This window comes from Mauremys mutica, chromosome 6 (genome assembly GCF_020497125.1).
Source record: "Mauremys mutica isolate MM-2020 ecotype Southern chromosome 6, ASM2049712v1, whole genome shotgun sequence".
Taxonomy (NCBI): domain Eukaryota; kingdom Metazoa; phylum Chordata; order Testudines; family Geoemydidae; genus Mauremys; species Mauremys mutica.
The window spans coordinates 13,736,825-13,756,723 of record NC_059077.1 but is presented as its reverse complement, the minus strand read 5'-3'; the positions used below and the strand labels follow the sequence as shown (position 1 = coordinate 13,756,723).

At 42.0% G+C, this 19,899-nt stretch overlaps 1 protein-coding gene across 3 annotated transcripts in view; it reads left to right on the top strand.

Moving 5' to 3' along the window:
* The window catches only part of ZBTB7C (zinc finger and BTB domain containing 7C), a 272,862-nt gene that overhangs the window by 174,345 nt on the left and 78,618 nt on the right, over window positions 1-19,899 (top strand). The window contains exon 1 of one of the 3 annotated variants that reach the window (XM_045020360.1): window positions 13,665-13,724. The exons of the other annotated variants lie outside the window; for them this stretch is intronic. The gene's annotated coding sequence lies outside the window, so the exon portion shown is untranslated. Of the gene's footprint in view, window positions 1-13,664; window positions 13,725-19,899 lie in introns of those variants that run through there. 3 annotated transcript variants of the gene reach the window in all.

Here is a 19,899-nt window from a genome sequence, read left to right as displayed (position 1 = left end):
GTCCTCAGCTGTAGTGTTCCTCACTACTATGCACTATGTTCCCACACAGCTTTAAAGCAGTGCAGCTCTGCTTCCTCTCACCACACTCTGGCTTCGCCTATTTGGGATTTAGCTGGAGTGAGGCTTACACTTTGTGGGCCAGATTCTGCGCTCAGTGACAACCGTGTAAATCTAGTCATTCCATAGAAGTCAATGGATTTACCTCAGAATTAGACCCTGCTTAAGCATGCGCCTAACCTTAGTCACATAAAACCAATGGCACCACTCCTGTGCTTAAAGTAAGGCATCTGCTTAAGTACCTAAAATATGCCTTAGTCAAACACAGGTTATTGGGCTCAGTATCGGAGTAACCTGATGATGTTCTGTGACCTGTGCCATGCAGGAGGTCAGACCACATGATTTAATGGTCCTGACTGGCCTTAGTCTATGAATCTACTGTGCTGAATTGGGGGCTTACACAGCAGCTTCTGGTTGTAATATAAATCCAGTACTCTTTGAGCCTGATCCTCCAGTCAGTAGATGTGTTGCCTGAGTAAGAACTGTACGATAAGGAGCCCTTGTCTTCTGCAGATATTTTCCTCTCCTCTATATAGTTTGCTCTGGTTCAGTAGTTCATTCTTGCCCAGATCAGAGACGAAAATGTTCTGTCTCCTAAAGTGTTAATTGCAGCTGAATAAAGTTGTAGCTGACTCCCCTGTAACAAGGCTCAGTTAGGAGACTGGAGCTTTAGCTGTGTGAAAATGTGTAGGAGAGGCTAAGAAAAACATTCCGGCCTAAGCAGAGAGATTGGGGTGGGGGTGCGGGTCGGGTCGGAGCGGGAGGGCAGAAGAAGAGAGTTGAGGTAATATCTTTTTTAGAAAGACAGAGTGTTTGCGGTTACATCGCATTCCTAAATCTGCCTTCTCATGAATTAGGCTATGGGTCTGGCAGAGGAAAAAGAGGTGGGGTGAGCCAGTCCAAACCGGCCTGGCAGCAAAAGGGGCGTTTTCTTGGCATGGCTTTCACCAAGCGTCCTGGCACTGCGAACCCTCTGAGAACCTCATACAAAGCTCAAGCATTTAAAGGGACACCATCGGGTTAATGTCAGCCAAAAATCTGAAAAGAAAAAAAAATCTTGAAAATCATTAAAAATGTTAACATGTATTTAAATAGCAAGGGCAACCACGTTTTAAATTGGTTTCGATTTGCAGTGTTTGCAAACAATCCTGCATTGTGCTCGTGCATGAGAACCAGAAAGATGGGATTCAAAAGGGGAAACTGACTAGTTTATTTTCCTTGGCCAAGCTGAGAGAAACGCACAGTTGGATTTTTAACCTGATTTTTAATGTCAAGAATATTTAAGGAGCAGAGAATTTTTCACCAGTACATCTCAAAAGGCTAGATTTTTGCCACCATAACACATGCTGAGTAGAACCTTCCTTACTTCATAACTCGTCCCATTGGCACCCAAGAGAATTTGTGAAATTAGGTATTATTCAGCTTGAGTGTGGATATTGTAGTGCCGCCCAGTGTGCTTCACAGCAGCTGGAAAGCATGATCACCCTCACTTTGTGGGTGGGGAAATGGAGGCAGAGGGGTTAAGGCCAAAATTTTCAAAAGTGGCCACTGATTTTTCAGGTGCCTCCATTTTGGGGGCTTTCGATCTTGGGGACATCCAAACCAAGAGACAACCAACATCAGCAGCCACTTTGGAAGATCTGTGTCTCTGTGACTTGCTCAAGGCCAGACAGAGTTTAGGGACAGGGTGATGAAACATGTCTGGCAGAATGAAGTCAGCGTGACTTCTTTTCTCTGAGAATGAGATGGGGTTTCTGTAATGTCCTGGCATTAGATAAGACTTTGATTTAATGCCTTATCTCCTGAATTCACCTTCAGCACTAACAATACGTTCTAATGCTGTGCTCCAGTGTGGAGGATAGATGGGGCCTCTTTGAGTTAAACATCTGGGCGTTGAATGGCTGACCGTGCTTTGTCCCTGAAGCAAAAAGCCCTCCAAGGAGCCCTTGAGCAAGATTTTGAAGGGAGAGTTTTCATTGTTTAGTAGCAAAGTCACATGTAAATGCAAGGTAAGGAGAGTGTGATGCTATTAGCCAGAGTTCATATCCAGAGCATCAGAAAGTTGCTTAGAGTCCTTGTTGAACTCGTAATGCTCGAGGACACCTCTCAGAGAGCACATACAACTCTGAACAGCCCTTTAAAAATGCCAGTGCATGAAAAATGCATTTGAGGCCAACTTCATCCCTGATGTAACTTCATTGGCTTCAGTGGATGAACTGGAATGGTGGATGAACTGGAATGATGAATGAACATAGGCATAATTAATGTTTTGCATTTCTGCCGAGCTTTTCTTTAAGGCCTTTGCTAGCATCAACTAATTAAGTGACACAGCCTGAGCTGGGCAAACCCTGCAGGGTTCAGTTTGTGAACCAAACCTACAAGTCACCGTACAAGGGTTGCAAGTGACTCCATCCCTATCCTCCGTCCTCCATGACAACATCCCATCAACCTTTCTCCTCCCCTCTGGCACATACTAGCTCTGGGGCACTTGGCATTGGCCACTGTTGGAAGACAGGATATTGGGCTAGATGGACCTTTGGTCTGACCTAATATGGCCGTTCTTATGTTCTTGGCACCAATCTCCCTTCCAAGAGCCTGGGCACAGTATCCCTCTTATTAAATGGAGGGGGTGCCATCTGGCTGCCTTCTGACTATGCGGTGGGAGGATTCACGGCCGGGGCCACTGTCTGTGTGCACACACACATGCACACACGCACTCCAAGGGTCCTCTGGTAACATGAACATGCCTGACACCTCCTAGATAAAATCCTCCATCTCCCACTGCAGCAGCGCTGAGCAACCGGGGCAGGTAGTATCCCATGAGGTCTATTGATGTAGCTGAGGAACCATCAGGAGTTGAGAAAAGAAGACTGTGTGTGTGTTGGCGGGGGGGGGGATTAAGTCTTCAGATATGTAAAAGATTGTCATAAAGAGGGCAGAGATCAATTGTTTTCCATGTCCACCGAGTATAGGACAAGAATCAGCTTAGCTTGCACCAAGGGAGATTTAAGTTAGATATTAGGAGAAGCTTTCTAACTATACAGATAGTTAAGTACTGGAACAGGTTATCAAGTGAGGTTGTGAAATCCTCACCATTGGAAGTTTGAAGAGCAGGCTACACAAACACCTATCCAGAGTGGTCTTGGCTAAAGCTACATCTACACTACAAGCTAGGGCTGTGATTCACTTGCCTGTGTACACGTACTCGGGCTAGCTCTCATCAAGCTAGCATGAGTAAAACTACCAGAGTAGCCACAGTAGCACAGGCAGGTGTATGCCCAGGTAGCCTTTCCTTTGCTAGATGGGTTGGGATTTTATGGCTACGGGAGGTTGGGGGTGAGGGAATTTGGTCCACGGGAGCAGAAAGCAGGATGGAGCCCTCTATTCTCATGGTTAAAGAAAAAGGAATCTCAAGAACTATTTGAAATCTTCACTGAAATACCCTATCTGCCGAGCTCAATCTAATGGCCTGTGTATTGTCACTCTGTGTAGGAGAGATTTTTGGGATGTGGGGAAAGTCCCCAAGCAAGTGGAACATGTGGCAGCAGCAAACACATTGTGCCGCCCTCTTCGGAGCCTGCCCACTGTTGGTCTAGCATTGTACATCGGTGCTGTAGCTCCTAGAGCAGAGCCTCATGCTGATGGTTTAGGGTTCAAACCCTGCCGTCAGTCCATGTGGGGTTGTTTATATTTAGATCCCTGTCAACCTTCTGCTGCAGAAAGGGAGCCCGGTAGCTTGTTCCTTTCCACCCTAATGCTTGGCTTCTGGTTTCAAGGCTGTCTTTGCAAGGAAAAAGGGCTAGGGACTTACTCTTTAGAAAACTGAGCTTCTCCTTCCCTTTAGAGGGTTCATGGGCCCCAAAAGCCAGCTCTGGGCACAATATAAATAACAAATAATAATCAAATGAAATGACATGTCATTCAGAGAGCTGGGAAGTGAATGTAAAGTCGAGAGCCTGCAGGAACTCAGCGGGATTTCTCCAGGAGGCGACTTGAACTTTTAATTGCATTTTGACTTTCCAGCTTGCTTCCCTTTAATCACCACTGTGCAGTTGAATGGCTCCCACCCATCCTGGGAAGGTGAAACTGGAGCAAGACTGGAGACAGAGTGTGAACGAAACCATACAAAGGGCTGCCAGGGTTGGTTGCCCAGTGTTTAGACTGTGCTTATAAATTATGACCTCTGTGAGCACCAAATCTGAACAATGCCTTAAATGAGATGGGACATGCACAGCCCATAGGAAACAATATTGTATGAGCCAGTCTACACCCAGGGATAAAGATAAAATAAATGATCCATGTTTATACTGTAAATAGAGCACACTTCATGCACGCTGTGCTAATATGACACATCTAAACAGTATTCCCACATTTCCATCCATTGTCAAACCATGCTGGGAGGAAGTTTAAGGCTTATAGTAATTTTGTTAGAAACTCTTCATAATGCATTACAGTAAAATGAAGGTCTGGAACACACGCCCTATAGTGAGAGAGTAAAGAAGCTCAAACTATTTCATTTACCTAAGAGAAGGTTAAGAGGTGACTTGATCGTGGTCTCCAAGAACCTACATGGAGAAGAGATCTAGCAGGAAAAGACAAAATGAGATACTGTGGCTGGAAACTGCAGCTAGACAAATTCAGACTAGAAATAAGATGCAAATGTTTACGAGTGAGGGTCATTAACCATTAGAGCAACTTATCATTCTCCATCATTTGAAGACTTTAAACCTAGACTGGATTATTATTATTAATTGTATTATTGTAGCACCAAGGAGCCCCAGTGACAGATCAGGATCCCACTGTGCTAAACACTGTACAGACACAGGACAGGAGGATTATATGTTTCTAAATGCGATGCTCTAGTTCAAACAGAAGTTGTGAGCTTGATGCAGAAATTACTGGGTGAGGTTCTTTGGCCTGTGTTATGCAGGAGGTCAAATTAGATGATCATTATAGTCCCGTCTGACCTTAAAATCTGCGTATCCATGAATAAAATAACCCTTTGTTTTGTATAGAAGATTTCCTGCAAACTGGCTCCCAAAGCACTGCGTAGAGTTAACTAATAATACAAGTTAAGGAGTTAAAGACTAAATGACAGAGGGATATTAAGAGCTACGGACAAGGGAGGAAAAATATTTTCAGATGACATTTGAAAAGATGTGGAGGGGTTTTGAGCAAAGGAGGGCAAACATTGCAGAGGAGAATGCACTTGCACCAACAGAAGGAAGATTGTGGCTCGCTGGTATACTGAATATTGTTAGGCTTCAAAGGATTAGATTTTTATCGGTAATTATTGGTAAATATTGATTTCACTGTGCACACACGAACCAACAAAAAAAAATTCCATGGATGATGTTAATGAATTTTACAGATAGGCACAGTAAGAAAAATACTGCTTGAGAACTTCTTAGAATTCGTTATGGATATTTGCTTTGTATACTTTGACATGTAATGTGGATAATTTGTGTTTCAATGGTTATAAAGTTTTAACTTTTTGAATCTCTTAATGGCATCCACTGTCATTAAATAACTATTGTCTGGCCCTCTATTTTCTGAGTCCCTCACATGTGTGAAAATTAAAATTGATTAAAAAAATGTAAAATGCTTAAAACCAATAATTTGTTGCAACTGTGAACATTTAGATTGATAACAAATAAAAAAGCTTAAAAATAAGCATTGTTATTAGCCATTGAAATGATGAAAGAATAGAAACAGGACAGCTATTCCTGTTATATAATGCTGTTGGAAGAAGAGGAGATGAAAGTCTGGATCTTTCCAAGGGAAAAAGAAATGACCCAAGATGTCAGTTTCAACTGAAAGAATGTACAAGTTCAACATTTTCATTTTTCACATTGTATGTTGTAGCCGTTTGCCGGGCAGCTGGGCAGGGTCGGGGAACAGATAATGAATCTGCAGAAATGCAGCTATTTGTATAGCTGAGCCCATTAGAGCTAAGATTCTGTCAACTTTTCCATATGAAAGGACATTTTTCACAGGGTTGCGGCTGGGACATAAATAGTTTCATTTCAGTCTGAAACAGTCAGTAAGTTCTCAGCCTGTGAGCACTTTTTAAACATGATATTGGGAAGGAAATCAGGTCTATCACATTCTTAATGTGGGAGAAGCAAACTGACATGTTTGCCTCTAGCCATTAACATGAAATTTTGCAGGCATCTATGGCCTAATCCAAACCCCCTGGAAGTCAGGGGGAGTCCTTCCATTTATTCCAGTGAGTTTGGATCAGGTCCTTATTCCATAATGGGGAATAGCTGCTTGTGTACTGAGTCACGGTCTAGGCCTGGGCATAGGAGTAGTAGCTTGGGACTCCTGAGTTCTGATTTGAGCTCTGATACCGAGTCCCCTCTGTAGCTTTGGGGAAGTCACTTAAAGCTGGATTGTCCTTGAGTCCTTGCCTGGAGAGGGTGCACTGGGGAGACAAGCAAAGAGCTGCTCTCTCGCCTTGGGCAAGGGTCAGAGACAATTGGCTGTTGTCTGCACTCAGGGGAGTTGTGATTCATGAGGTGTATGCCATATTCCAAAGCTGCACATAACAGTTCACTGGGAAGAGGAGGACTCAGGGGCCATGACAGAAGCTACAGTATGATCTAGTCCATTGGCAGGAAGGAAGGTCGTTTGGTTAAGGCACTAGCCGTGGGATTCAGGAGATTGGAGCTCAGTTCCTGGCACTACTACAGGTTTACTAATCTAACTGATCACCAGATGTGGGGCTGGGAAGGGATTTCCCCCCAGGTCAGATTGACAGTGACCTGAGGTTGGGGGTTCACCTTCCTCTGCAGCTGCAATCCCCATCTGTAAATTGGGGTAGTAATACACTCTTTCTCCTACCCTTGGTTGGTCCAGTCCATTTAGAGCATGAACACTTTGCCAGAGACAATGTCTGACTATGGGTCTGAACAGTGCCTGTCACAATGGCACCCACATTATCCTGGCTCCGTGTAAACACAAATGGAAGTGGACTTCCTGCCTTGAAGCTCTGACCCTCTAAAAAAGAAGAGTACTTTAAGCTTTAAAAGCAAGCAGAAAGAACTGGCTGCTGCCTAAGGAATTTATACTCTAGCCGAGTAATCAAGCAATATATCCAGTATTTATATATGTATTCATTTAAGCAGCTATAGATGCATTCATTTGATTTATATGGCGTATCGGTGGGAGCAGCAGTTGTGACCACTCTTCTCTCAGACACAGCCCTCACGCTATTTGTTATCCAGATGCTTTCTGGGCTCTGGCTGCAATTGAGCACAATGAAATGAGCGCGATCTTCAGTGCAGGGATTCACTATTGTTTCATACCTTGCTTGGTGGTTGGTGGAGACAGGGAAAGGGTGAAGCTTAAGGATGAATTTAATTTATAGTACTCAGACTTCGTGACTTATCAAAGCCCAGAGCTCCTCATGCTGCCACACTGGGCATCCTTAGGTGTACAGCACACAGTTTGACCGCGGAATAATGAAAATGCATCAGTGCCCTTGTAAACGGGGATGCGCCAGTCTCAGGCAGTACAGAGGTTCCCTTTGGATAAGCACTCTGACCCTGATTCAGGAAAGCACTTAAGCTCATATTTAACTTTAAGCACATGTTTAAGTCCTTTCCTGAAGCAGGGTCTCAAGCTTTTGAAAGCTTATCAGACCTTTGCACGAGTTGAGTCTGCAGAATTCCCTCTCTCTAATGGCCTCATCTGGCCCCCATCACCGAAGTAGCTGAGCACCTCACAATATCCTCACAGCACCTGTGAGGCAGGGCCAGAGCTATTAACCCCATTTTACAGATAGGGAAATGAGGCACAGAGAACGTTGTTACTTGTCCAAGGTCCCATAGGAAGCCTGTGGCACACCAGGAAATGGAGCCCAGGTCTTCCAAGTCCTAGCCTAGTTCCCTGGCCTCTGACTATGCTTCCTCTCAAATTGGAAGGTCAGTCTCACCAGAAAATGTCTACTGCTTTTCTTGCATTCAGTTAGCCTAGAAATCGGGAAGGTGGGGAAAGTTATCGAAACATTTTCCAAGCAACCGTAAAGGTTTAATTCAAAGTTTGGGCAGAGGTTCTGCTCAGGTCTTATTTCACCAGCCTGACTTTAAACCTATTTGATACTTAAGTGATGTGTCTCATTCCTCATGCGAGATGTCTCCATGCTAGACAGAGGTGTGGGCTGTGATCCTGTTATCCCTTACAAACTAAGCAGCGTTGAGCTAGCTCAGTACTGTGATTGTACTAGGAGCGCTGTCATTTGTATAATGTGCACTAAAGGCCTGACCTCTTGTGATCACTGAAGAACCCATGACACCATTTTAGTAAGAGTAAAGGAGTTCACCCCAGAAACCTGAGTAGATTCCTGTTTCAATGATATTCTGCCTAGCCAACATTTTCTCTCAAGTTTTACTTGGCTAGACCATTCTTCTTCACTCAGTCTTAAACAGATCCAATGTGTTGCTTTTCACTGTTGAACAGCTGGTGTGCTTCAGCCCAGAGGTGGCTGCATTTTGGTGATTGTCGAAGTGGTTCCCTCTATAGAGTTTATACTGTGTATTAATTTGAGGCAGATACTCAGGTAATGTAAATTACTGTAGTTCCAGTGAAGACAGTGGGGTTTTATTGATTTACACCTGAGATTCTGGCATTCAGTAAAGTCCTTTGGGATCCCTTAGGATAAATCTGGCTTACAACTATTACAATTTTGAATAATATACCCTGTAAAATCTTTTGAACTCCATCTAGATTATTTGAATAAGGATTTAATTGCCTTAATAAGGATTTTTGCTGGTTTGGTATAGTCCTGGGTTTTTGGTTGAGAATGTTTTGGCAGCAGGGAACTCATGTTTTGACTTAGATTCTGCATATAAACGTAATATGGATGCCACAGAGAGTAATCTTCCATGACTCAGAATAGATAGCTTCTAATTCTGGCACTAGCTGGAAATGGCTCCTGTCTCTGAAAAAACATATGGTTATTAGAAATTAAATTTGTCCTTAAGACTCATCCCTTCCCCAATGCCCACAAGAAAGGAGCAAATAATAATGATTTTTATTAAAATAAAAGATAAAAATCAGCTACTGTCAATTGAATTGCCAGCATATGGACATCCCTAAACTACATAACTGTATGATCACTCTGTTATAGGCTTTGTCCATTCTCTCCCCGACATCGCCTCCCTCCTGCTGTTTTCTTCCACTTGTTGCGTCACATCTAAAATTAAGCCAAGCTCCTTCAAACACTTGTGCATCTGCTTGACTTTATTACCGTGAGCAGTCCCACTGAAATTAGTGGGACTGCTCACAGTAGTAAAATAGTTGAGTATATGCATAAAGTGTTCACAGATCAGGGACTTAGAGTGTAAACATTTTGGGGAAGGGGAACTTATATTTTCATTTTGGTAACAGTTTCAATAGCATTTTTAATTTGAAAAAAAAGAAGTCACCAAAAATTTGTGACAAAATGAAATTAAAATAAAAAGTTCATCAGATTTAAAAAAAAAGCCTTTTTGGACAAATTACATTTTTCTTTGAAAAATTTCAACCAGGTGTGGAAGAGTGTTACTTTCAACATTGAAAACATTACTTTCTTTCTGCAAGTAACACTTTCAATACTTTGTTACTGTTTTCCAACTGGCAAAAGTTGGAGAATATTCAGGAAATGGGGAAAACCCCTCAATTGTGAAAAAAAAATTGCAACAAAAATTTAAAAAATCACCTTTTCCCCCTGAAATGTTTTGTTTTGAAAAATTTGGGAAAACAAAATATTTCATCTTTACTCAACAAATAATTTCCAAAAACAAATTTCACAAAAGAACACCAACAAAATTGTGGAAAACCAAAAATTTCAGAAAGCAATTTTTTTTGTTTTTCCCCCGAATTTTTTTTTTAATTCCAGAAAACAAAAAATGTTGTTGAAAAAAGAATTTCCACAAAAAAAAATTTTTTTTTGGCAAAGCCCTATTTTCCAATTAAATAAAACTTCATTACAAAAGTTTCAGTCAGCTCTAATCTGACATGCAGGGGAGTGCAAATAAATTTAAACTCTAGGACTTCATAGGACAGCATTGATGTTACTGAGAATTTCAGCCTTTTATATTACCTCTCTAGTTTTAGTAGACTATATTAGTTTCCTAAGTGTTGTTTCTAATACCAATGAACTACCTGTAGATAGGATCTGCACTTTTTTTCCTTCTGCTACTGTATCTCATGCCATGTTAGAAGTATTTTAGTCTCTTGTAAAAGTCCTTTATAGATTGGAAGACCAGTTCATCCTGACTAGGCCTGACTGCAAAAACAAGAAATCAATTTCATGAAAAAATTCAAAGTTGTTTCCATTTTTCAGGGTTCAAAATTGACCCATTTTCTATTTTACATGATGTTTTTTGCAATATCTTTTATCATAATCATTTTTGAGATTGTTCGTTTACCAAAAACCCTGTTTTCAGTAAGAAAACATGGGTTTCTGCAAACGAAAAAATTTGGAAATGATTTTGATAAAAATGTTGGTAAAATATTCATAAAATAGCAATTAAACTATAATGGAAGATGTCTTGAAAAACAGAAAATTACAGTAAAGAAAGTAATTTTTTTATTAACAGGTCAGAAGAAAAGGCCATTTTTTCACAAAAAATCCTTTTGTGCAAAAAACATTAACCAACTCTAATTTGGAGCATACCTACTCTGGCCCACCCACTCTGACTCCTCCCCTCCAACTCCCATTGCTCACTTTTGTCTAGCAAATGACCCTCAGTCCAGCCTTCTTTGGCCACTGCTGCCAGTACTAAGAGAAAGGTGAGAAGGTCTCCTCTTCATTCTGCTTTTGTCTGTCCAAAGAAGAACTGACAACACCGTGCACAGAAGGGCTCACATTCTCTCTGCTCATGTAACTTTACTGGGACTATGCCAAGAGGGAAATTGGTTCAGTGAGTTTGATCCTGCATTGTTTGCACACCCCACACTCCCATTAGAAATCAGTGGGGGTGTGGGGTGTGCGAGGGAGTGTTGGGTTGGGTTTGGTGTGCAGTTGCTGGGTGGTGGTGATGGCCTGTGATACAGGGAGGTCAGACTAGATGATCCGGTTGTCCCTTCTGGCCTTAAACTCTAAGCTCTTTGACTCTGCAGGAAAAGCAGTGGTTGGCAATTTCTGTTCCTCTCCATTGCAGGATCAGGCTGGCATTTACTGGATAATGCCCAAGTTTTGCTTTTGCCTTATCTGGGGCCAGGCGGATTGCTAGCACTGACTTCACTTATTAATTTACCCCGACACTCCCTAGAAACCTGGTAGTCAGAGAAATTGCAGATAGTAGTTTGGGTGTGGGGATGGAAGCCGGCTCATTTTTTGTCTAAGTACAGAGGGCGTACAGTAAGTGTTTCAAAAGTCAAATTGTTCTAAGCAACGACCTCCTCAAATCAATGCCTTGAAAGCACTGTGTTGCCATCTGAGTTTTTGATCCTTGGTTTTACCTCTTATGTTAGAAGACTCACCCTGTATGAAATTTTTAATTAGACTAAAGCTGTGATTTGGATTTTTTTTAATGTAATGTTATAGTGTAAGCCAGCAATCCAAAGCATGGAATGTGTATATTGGTGCTCCTTTGTTTTAAAAATATCTTCATAATACCTTAGGACAGGCAGAAAAAAGTTAGATTATCTATGTCTGTAGTATAGCTCAGTGGTTTGAGCATTGGCCTGCTAAACCCAGGGTTGTGAGTTCAATCCTTGCGGGGGCCATTTGGGGATTGGTCCTGCTTTGAGCAGGGGGTTGGACTAGATGATCTCTTGAGGTCCCTAATAATCTGTGATTCTACTTGGCTGGATACACTGAAACTTACAACTGTCAGGGAATGAAAGAATTTCGAGAATCAGAGTATAAAGGAGACAGGTACCTATATAGATGGCAAGGGTGCTGTCCTGAAAAGCCTGGCTCAGGTGAGCAGCAAGGAGTTCTGCTCTAGCCACCAGAGGCAATGTGGGCTAGTGGCTAAGGCCCCGGATTGGGAGTCAGGAGGTAAGGGTTTTGCCACTGCCGCTGATCTCTTGTGTGCCTTTGTGCAAGCTGCTTTACCTTTGCTTTCCTCCCCAGTTCTTTGTCTTGTCTTGTTTATTTAGATTGTAAGCCGTCCAGTGCAGCCCTGTCTCTTGTTACGTATTTATACGGTGCCTGGGACAGTGGGGGCTGGTCTCAGATGAGGCCTCTAGGTGCTACTGTGATACCGTGTTTTGGGTTTAGTGTGCGGTAGTTAGTGGCCTATGATATACAGGAGGTCAGACCAGGTGGTCCCTCCTAGCCTGAAATCCTATGACTCTGTGACACAAATAAATAACAATAATGGGCCGGGTTCTCCTCTCATACTGGTGTAAATCAAGAGTGATTCTAGTGAGATGGAAGTCAGACCCAGGGGTAGGGTTGCCAACATTGTATTTCAAAATAATGCACTGTTTTCTTAGCACCCCTGCCCCCCCACCCCTCCTCACAATATTATTATTACCATTATTATTATTATCATAATTATTATTGAAGTTGATAATAATAAAATATAATAATCAGTGCTCACCTACATTTGCCTGGGGTATTTATTGCTGCTTTTTGCAGCACTCAGCAACTCCTGATCTTGTTGTGCAAAGACGAAAAAAATAAGGGCCGTCCCATGGGCCTTCTCACATAAATCTACCTCACCTGAGCAAAACGATGCTGGATTGGCCCCGATGCAGCACAGTCCTCTGCATGAATGCATATTATTCTGAGGTGGCTTTTGAACCCTGGACACAAATGTGGATTTCTGATTGTCTGTCGGTGATGTCATTCCTTTATTAATAGTGCCTGGAAATGCATGTGCCTAATTGTTCTCTCTCTCTGTCTCTCGCTTTACTATATGTAAATTCCATTAATGGCTCGGGGAAACTCCAGGCAGTGCATTTGGAGGGGATTACTGTACCTGTTGATGGTTAAAGTCCCTCAGTCTTCCACCTCATGTCTTACCCACCACCTGAGTTGTGAGATAATCACCCAGACCAGTACTGCCTGTTGGGTCTTAGTGGCTAAATAAAACTGCATTTATATGCTCCTTGTCTCTGTTTTCCTTCTCGCTCTGCAGATTAATGCACAATACCTGATGCTTTGTTAAATTATACCCAGTTCCTTTTAAAAAGAGGTGAAAACGTCTAATCCCACCAGTTTTCCTTAGTTTCAGCAAGTTTCACATTTGAAAATGAAGCAAAAAACCAACAAACCCCACTCAGAGAACTCTGATTTTAAATTCTGAACTGGTGTAAATGAGCACAGCTCCATTAACTCCACTGGAGGAGCTATGTCAGATTACAAGAGACGAGGATCTGGCCCAGAGGGTGTCAGGCGTTAGGTGTATGCTATATCTATAAACATCACCTTTTTAAAAACAGAGAATCTTTCAAAGGAACTTAATTTACTTGTTCTGAAAACGAAGCATGAAAAACTACTGGCAAAATTGGTACATGTCCCACACGCTGGTTAGACCTTAATAGTACAGGTGGACAGCGAGGGCTCTGTGCCAAATACTTTTGGTTTAGAGGGAGTGGTGGGAGTGAATTCTCATAACCGCTCCTTGAAAGGCTTAACTTTCCTCACACAAATCAATGACAATCTCCACTCTGCTGCAGACACCCTCGGAGCTACGTTGCCAGTTTCCCATTAAAACAAAGCGGTGAGTTTTATGATAGACCACGCACGGTGGGGACAGAAGGGGGAATACAAGAGGTGAAAAGGTGGGTTGGACGCTGCTCTTTTCCACACTGTGGCGGGTTTCCAAAAGATCTGATTTTCCTTACAGTATTTGTGGCTTATTTAATCAAGGGGAAGCATCCTGAATTTCATGTGCCGAGGCTTATCTAGTTTATTTCAAAAAGATCTCCAGTGTGCTTAGAGCTCCATAGCATGTTTCGGTTGCTGTCCTCTGTTATGATCTATCACGGCTTACATGAATTTTAATTGCTATTCAAACCAGAACCTGCTATTCTCTTTCTGATTTACTCGTGCAGCTCCTTGACTCTTTACCAGGCATGGAGATCTTGGCTGCACATCAAGACATATATAATGCAGTGTCTCAATTGGTGTGGTTTTTGCAAGTCCGGTTCAGATTTTTTTGTATCTGCGTTTAAAAGAATCTGTTAGCTTCTCCTGTTGATTAGGCAGGTGGGTTCTGAGCACAGGCAAAATGTGTAAAATGATTGATGTTTTTATTTTATTTTTAATAATTTTTGTTTCAACTTTTGCTTGTTTGAAATTTCTAAGAGAAAAAAAATCCTGTAAAATCCTTTAAATGTCTTAATAGACCCAATACTTATGGAATAATTGTCATTGAGCACTCGTTTGGAATGTAATTCTTATTATAGAGCTGGTTAGTACGGCTTTAATGAAGTTTAAACTGATCCACTTTCTGTTGTCTGTGCAGAAAGCAGTAATTGTGTGGGGGAAACAAGAAGTACTTTATCCTAAAACCTTGAGTCATCCCTATTTGGAAACTCAGGTTAAAATACTGGTGAGTGTCTCTGTGGATCTTTTTGCTTCTTTTTCAGCAAGTCCGATGCTGGTCTGTTTCCAGTGCAGTTACAGAGTTAACATTTTTTGTTGTTTGACTTGCACTTAGAAAATAAAGTGCTGTTTTGATGGTTCAAAATCTCTCCCAAATCCTGGTAACAGGGATAGCTATAACAGAGTATGTGATGAGGGTAATTCCCATAGCCATGTGGTACATAACATTCCATCTATTTGCATGATTTCTTGCTTATGATATTTGAGATATTCTTATTTGAAGCAGGACTTGGCTATTTAAAGGTTTTGCAGCCAGAAAAGGATTTTCAGTGCTCAGTGATCTTTGAGTTATTCGTCTCTTTCGTATGAAGTGTGCTTGTATAGACACAAACCAGTTCAGAAATTTCTTAGTTATATGATTGTGCAGAGAAATAGAATTCGTTCTGCTCTTGTATAAGCACAATACCACTATGGTCTAAGCCCTCTAGTTACAGTATTAGGGGGGAATGCAAATGGTTGTGATAATTTTTTTTCTTTATTGGATTATGGGGCTGTTAGTGAATTGTAGCATAGTTAAGGGGCTACAAAAGCATCCTTATATATGTGTCCCAGCCCAATCCATCACAGACCTTTTTTAAGCAGAGTCACTTGTGTGTGGTTTTATGCAGTGAATGAATGTCCACTAGGGGATAGTTGTGAAACTGACGTTGATGGTCCACATATTACCAAGTCAAATCTGAATCCAGGTCCCTGGAAATGAAGATTGCTAAGGTGGTCTAGGTGATGAAATTCGCTGTTGACAACCTTTCTTGAGTTCTAATCCCAGACTTATTACACCACGGGGCAAATCCTCAACCGGGATAAATTGGCATAATTCTGTATGGTCCTATGAGAATTTACCCCAGCTGAAGATCTGCCACAGTATGTCCCGGGCAAGTCACTTAACTTCTCTGTGCATCAGTTTCCCCTTCTGTAAAATGTAGATAATAATAAATACTGACCTATTTCACAGTGATGTTGTGAGGATGAATTAATGTTTATGTTTGTGTCGAGCATTACTATTGAAAAGTCAGTGCATTTGGGACATCCGTCTCCCTCCCCGCATGCAAGCTGCTATCAGATTTCATTTTGAAAGATGGTTGCTTTTTTGCACAGCAATGACTTATCAAACACCAGGTATGGATTTACTTACTACAAGAGACTGCAGCTATTAGAGTCTAGTATATACAAATTAGCACCCACAGGTATATTTGCATATTAGCTAATGCTGTTCAGATTGAGCAGGTCAGTTTTTTCCAATTGTCCTGGGCATGAACCATATGAAACCCAACACCTAAACTAGATGCAGTTGGCCTGGTTCAAAGCAGAATAGCTCCTTACCTTTGTGCCTGTCTCACAAATATATACGCCATTCAGGGACACATGAAACAGTACTAACACTTAGCGCTCGACACTTGATCCTGCAAACCCTTTTTCATGTAAGTAGTCTTTACCAGTGCAAGTAGTCCTACTGAAATAAATGGGACTAAGCCCCTTGGGGCAGGGACCATCTTTTGTGTTTGTACAGCACCTAGCGTGGTGGGGTCCTGGGTCCATGACTGTGGCTCATAGGTGCCACAGTAATACAGATAATTACAATAATAATACTCACACAAGTAAGGGACTGCTCTGGTGAATGAGGGTTTGCAGGATCAGGCCTTTATCTTTTGCTTTACATGCCTGTTTCTTTTCTCAGGGCAAATCTACATAACAAAATTAAGCTGATCTAAGTTACGTCGATGTACAACCACTGCAGTAATTAAATCGCTTATCCATGTCCACACTACGCTCCTTGTGTCGGCGGTGCACATCCTCACCAGGAGCACGTGCACCGATTGAACTTTCAGTGGGGGGCATTGTGGGATGGCTTCTGAAAGTCAGCAACAGTTGATGTCAGCAACTCGGTGTCTACACTGAGACTGTATCGACCAAGCTACATCGACCTAAGCACAACGCCTCTCACAGAGGTGGAGTTATTAACTCGGTGTAGTCGGCAAGAACTACATTTTAGTGTAGACACTTATAGAGTTAGGTTGATGTCAGCTGCCTTGTGTCGACCTAATTCTGCAGTGTAGACCAAGCCTTACTTTTACCACATTTATCACTTACACCAGTGCAAAATGTGTGTAAAATGCTGCCATTATCACTGGGCAGGGTTTGGCATCCACTTGGCACTTCCTTTGCCCAGATGGAAATGACTAATCAAGGTGCCAGGCAGTGAAGACTCTGGCCCCACATGTTTAAGCACTTTATGAACATTTAATCATGTAAAGGTGGGATTTTCAATGGAGCTTATGGGAGTTAGACACCATCTAACTGTCTAACTCCCATAGGCCCCTTTGAAAATCCTACCCTACATAAATAATTAAATGATAGATTTCATATAAGAAATCTATCAGAATTAGACAGTTAGATGGTGTCTAACTCCCATCAGCTCCACTGAAAATATATATAATTGTAATAAATGGCAAGGCATTTATATAAAGGCAATTATATAAATACCGGTATATATATAATTGTAATAAATGGCAAGGCATTCAATGATTTTTAAAGCAAAGAAGGCCCTTTTTTCAGATTTTGAAGTCTCTGTGCTATTCCTAAAATATGTCACCAATGTAAAGATTTTTATAATCCATGATTCTCACAAATCAAATAACATAACAGTTTAAGATAACAAAGAGAGGGTCATAAACTACTTCTAGCCTTAATAAATCTGGGGGTGTGATGATTTTAGCAAGCACTGTCAAGTCTGGTTTACTGAAATCTCCTGATGTTCTAACCTGTCTGTGTTTCACTGGGCTCTCAGCTCCGTTCTAGCAAAGGGAACTCAGGCTGATTTAAAAAACTACTAGCAATAAATACTGTGGATTGTTTTGCTTGATAACCTTCCCCTAGAATCACAAAGTATTTTACATGTTCCACTGAATCTGTCTCTAAAATGAATTGAAGTAGTAGAATGGTCAATCTTGGCTTTAATTTTAAAGGTCTAGTCGTGCAAGCCTAATTCACGAGAGAAGGCCCATTCACTTAGCCGAGTAAGGATCACTCATGTGTTACAGAATGAGGCCTTAATACCATGCTGAATAATAAATACAGGCTTTGTTTTGCATGGACAAGTCAACTCCTGTTATGATGGCAATTTCAGCAAGCACATTGGAGGTCAGTAAATCAGGTTGCACTTCATTTTAAATTCAATGATGGCCAAAAAGTCTGATTCTTTCTCCTTTCCTTTTAAATATAAAGATTAATACAGGGAAAAAGTTAGGCAGCATATAACAGGGTCCCGTCTGTGTTTAGAGTAAATACACAGGTGTAGAATTGTATGGAAATGTTTGCTGTGTTCTGATCCAGCTACACAACAGTACAGGTTTAGTCAATGAGATAGCTGGATGGTTTATTTTCTTTTGGCTGTGCGCCTTAGAGATGAATAGAGGGAGGGGATCTGGTGCTGGCTATTTCTGCCCAGAGCGATTTGGAGGCTCTTTCACATTAGTCAGAGCTCTTTTATTTCTCACTGTGTGCTCGATAACTTTCACTTAAAAAAAATTCACTCCAGTGCACAACTTGCTTAAAAATGTATTTTCCTCCTCATTTCTACTGACTGGTTCCTGGCAATTGTAAGCTTTTTCCCAGGGCAAGTCCCTCTCCCATATGTGCCACTTGAGAGGGGAATGGTCCTGTGTAGGGTGACCAGATGTCCCTATTTTATAGGGACAGTCCCAATATTTGGGGCTTTTTCTTCTCTAGGCGCCTATTACCCCCCACTCCCATCCCGATTTTTCACACTTGCTGTCTGGTCACCCTAGTCCTGTGCCCTCAGCTCAACTCTGTGAACCAGAGACCAGAAAAGCATCTGTGCTGCAAGGTTTGGTTCACACCGGTGTTTGCAGGGGCAGAGAACAAACACCTGCAGCTCTATGGGGAGAGTCAAGCTGTGTGAACTCAAATCCCCACCTCACACCTTTGTCAACCCCTAGCCGCAGCCTCTGGCACCAATAACCCTTGAGATCTCTGTCTCCTGATCATTGCTGCCTATCAGGGGCATTCCCTTTCCTGCTGCTTCTGCTTGGGAGTGAATGGGGGGGCTCCCCTGAAGTCCCCCCAGCTGCCAGAATACACATACTTTAAGTCCCCTTTACACTGTCAGAGTTGTAAAAGTCAGGCCCTACGCGTTATGGCTTCATCTGTCCTGGTGCTTGGCAGATGCTGAAGAGGAAGAGGGAATGTTTCACTTTGTGGTGGCCCTGAACAATGTGTTTGTGTGTCAGGGTGGAGGGTCAGACTATATTCTAGACTCCTCAGAAGACCCTGAGAATTTGGCCAGGAGTCAGTGGCTCTTTCTAACGGACTGTCCTCCTCTCCCTTCCCCAAATATACAAGTTTGGGGAGTTGCCACCTATTGCCCACTGAGGGCCCAACCCCAGGAGAGGGAGGAGACCACTGGGCTGGCCCAAAGACAATAAGCATAGAAATTCTGGCGCTTACTGGGAGGAGACAGGGTGGAGGGATGGAGGTTTGCCAGCTTTCCAGCTATGCAAACAGCCCACACCCATGTTAGCTGAACTTTCTGTTTAGCCTCACTAAGCCCATCACCATGGTATCTGGGCACCTGTTGCAAAAGTGGGTTGAGGTTCCGAGAGTATGTCCCACCTGGACCCCAGACTCAGTTTGAATGGGGCTTTTCGCTCTGCTGGGAGCTCCTGAGTTCTAACTCTGACACTGCCTTTATGGTATGGGAGAAGTCACTTAGCCTCCCTGCCTTCAAGTCCTGACAAGAGCTAGGTAGTGCATGTACTGGGACAGCTGCTTATTATGGTAATTCTAATCATCTCACTGCAGGGTGGATAAAAATTGATGATTTTTTTGAAAAAAAGAAACGTGTCGTGGATTTTTAAAATTTAAATTGCTTGTTTTATTTAAATTGGATTTTTTTATGTTGTTGTTTAAATTATAATGTTTTTGTTTTTAAAAATAAACCTGTTTGAAATGAAATCTGAATTTAATACAAAATATATTAAGGCCTAAAATGTATTATACTCTCTTAAAATAGGTAAATGTGCTGAATCCATAGGCCTCTTTCACAAACTTTGAGTTAAAGTCTTCTTTTCTGTATAAAGAAAGAATCGGGGGGAAACATCGAATTCTTAAGGTCAAGCTTTATAAATATGGCACAATAGGTCACATACTGTATTAAGGGCTTGATCCTGTGGGGGACCCTACTCCTGGATACAAGAGATTGGCTAAGTCATCACAGGCATTGGGACTCGGCCTCTGACTCGAGGAGATCATGTATCTCATCAGGATCATCC